We start from the raw sequence: 2800 nt of genomic DNA, 5'->3' as shown, positions 1-2800 counted from the left end.
CGATGTCCATCCAACGGCCGTAGTGCTTCTTCAACCTCTGGTATTCTTGCTCCAGCCGCCCAAAGCAGCGCCGGTCGTGCCGCATGCTCCTGCCTCCCGTGGCCGGCTGTGCTGCCACTGAGGCCTCACCGCCCCCTACTATTCCCACCGCTGGCCAGGCCCTGCGGCGACGGCAGCCTCACACCGCAGCCTAACCAATGAACCCTCGTACTCCTCTCCGCGCGGGCTTCCACTGCCGCGTCTTCCCGTGCTCCGCGTCGTCCCCTTCCTAGGCCTCGCCGTCGTCCACCGCCGTGGTGCTCTCCGCGCGGCGTGGTCAACATGGTCAAGGAACGACTTCCATCGGAAGAGTACTGTACGTGGAGAGGCTGACAGCTGGGTCCACGGCCACAGCCCAGTTTTTTTGTGATTTGCCAAGTAAGTCGCTTTGTCAGGCCTGTTGGGCTGCAAATCTTTCAAGACGAGGAGAGCTTTCATTCGGCTGGCCGAGAAAATGGCCCATCAGTAATGAGAAATGGGTTGTACATTTTTAAAACACATCAAACCGGCAATTAGTTTCACATATCTTTTTTTTCATTTCGAGATTTTAAATTACATTAATTTTTATGCGTGGAGAATTTGTTGGATTTTATATTGATATACATTTATTTTTAAAATCAGTTTGAATGTGAGTCGAAATTTCAGGATTAAAAACAGTTCAGACCGCACCGAAATATGCAAAATTTCGTATAATTTTTTAACCGTGGCCACAATATGGGCTGTAATGCTAACAAAAATAATATGGGCTCCAAAAAAACCTTAATAGTTAGCAAATGGGCTGTAAATTATTAGAAATAATGGCAGATGGGTTGTATGCTGTTTTCCACAGATTTGAGGCTTTCCTAAAAAAAGGTTGACGCACAAGCAGTGACTGTTGGATGGCCATCCAACGGCCGTCGTGCTTCTTCAATCCCTGCTCTTCCTGCTCCAGCCGCTCAAACAAGCGCCGGCGGGACTGCCTGCTCCCTCCTCCCCACGGCCGGCTCTGCTGCCGCGCAGGCCTCACCGCCCCACCGTACTCCCATTGCTGGCCTAGCCATCCCTCTACTCACCAACACCTGCTGTTATTCTCCGGCGACGGCAGACGAACCAGTAAACCCTCGTACATTCGTACTCCCCTCCGCGTGGGAAACAACTGTCGAGTCTTCCCTGCCTCCGTGTCGTTCCCTTCCTAGGCCTCGCCGTCGTCCACCGCCCTGGTGCTCTCGGTGTGGCCTGGTCAACGTGGTCAACGACCGACATGCATCTGAAGTGGACTGTACGTGGAGAGGCCGACAGCTGGGTCCATGGCCGCACGCAAGGAAATGCCTCCTTATTACGCGCAAAATAATGATTCCTCCACCTGACATCAGGTCGCGAAAAAAACGTTACCGCCGCTGATAGCTCGGACCCACCAGCTATATCTTCGCACGCAAGGAAGTGCCTCCTTATTACGCACAAAAAAATGAATACTCCCCCTGTTAGCTGGGACCCAGTATAGTGGCAGGCTGACTTGTGGGCCTACTAAGTTGACGGGGACGGAGGGCTTTGTCAACTTAGTCAATATGCACGATTCTAGCTCCAGCGACCGTACGATGTCCATCCAACGGCCGTAGTGATTCTTCAACCTCTGGTCTTCTTGCTCCAGCCACCCAAACCAGCGCCGGTCGTGCCTCGTGCTCCTGCCTCCCGTGCCCGGCTGCGATGCGGCGGAGGCCTCACCGCCCCCTACTACTCCCACCGCTGGCCAGGCCATCCCTCTACTCACCCATACCCCCTGTTATTCTGCGGCGACGGCAGCCTCACACCCCAGCGAACCAGTGAACCCTCGTACTCCTCTACGCGTGGGCATCCACTGCCGCGTATTCCCCGGCTCCGTGTCGTCCCCTTCCTAGGCCTCGCCGTCGTCCACCGCCCTGGTGCTCTCGGCGCGGCGTGGTCAACATGGTCAAGGAACGGCTTCCATCGGACGTGGACTGTATGTGGAGAGGCTGACAGCTGGGTCCACGACCGCAGCAAGGAAGTGCCTCCTTATTACGTGCAAAATAATTATTTGTCCACCTGACAGTGGGGACCCACCGGACGGGCCACCGTATTTTGCGAAAAAAACGTTTGCCCCTGACTGCTGGGACCCACCAGCTACATCTTCGCACGCAAGGAAGTGCGTCCGGGCAAAAAAACGATTCGCCCCCCTGACTGCTGGGACCCACCAGTTACATCTTCGCAGGCAAGGAAGTGCCTGACAGTCGGGACCCACCTGGTCGAAGCGTACGTAGCGTTGTCATTCTGGTCGCGAACGTGTACGTACATATATACTGGTGGATGTAGAGGCGCGCACGTGTCGTAGTAGAGGCGCGCACGTAGCATGTACACGTACGTACAGCGGCCAGAGTGCAAGAGAGAAAATACGGCCACGTATGTGTACATACGGGCGGGGTCTCGAACGTCCACTCGCGCATACGTACGGCCAGGGCTCGTGTACATGGCTGGGTCGGAACGGAGAAACAACGTCGTCGTCGTGTTCATGGGGAGGCAACGGAATGCATCGTGTTCATGGGGAGGGGTGTGGCGTACCGCAAAACGGAGGAAACGGACCTCCTACGGTCGAAACGGGGGTCCTGTTGATTGGGAGGAGTGTGGTGTACCGCAAAATGGAGGAAACGGACCTCCTACGGTCGAAACGGGGGTCCTGTTGATCGGGAGGGGTGTGGCGTACCGCAAAACGGAGAAACGGACCTCCTACGGTCGAAACAGGGGTCCTGTTGATCGGGAGGGGTGTGGC

Source organism: Triticum aestivum, chromosome 2D (assembly GCF_018294505.1).
Source record: "Triticum aestivum cultivar Chinese Spring chromosome 2D, IWGSC CS RefSeq v2.1, whole genome shotgun sequence".
In the NCBI taxonomy this organism is placed as follows: domain Eukaryota; kingdom Viridiplantae; phylum Streptophyta; class Magnoliopsida; order Poales; family Poaceae; genus Triticum; species Triticum aestivum.
Note: the sequence above shows the minus strand (reverse complement) of the source record.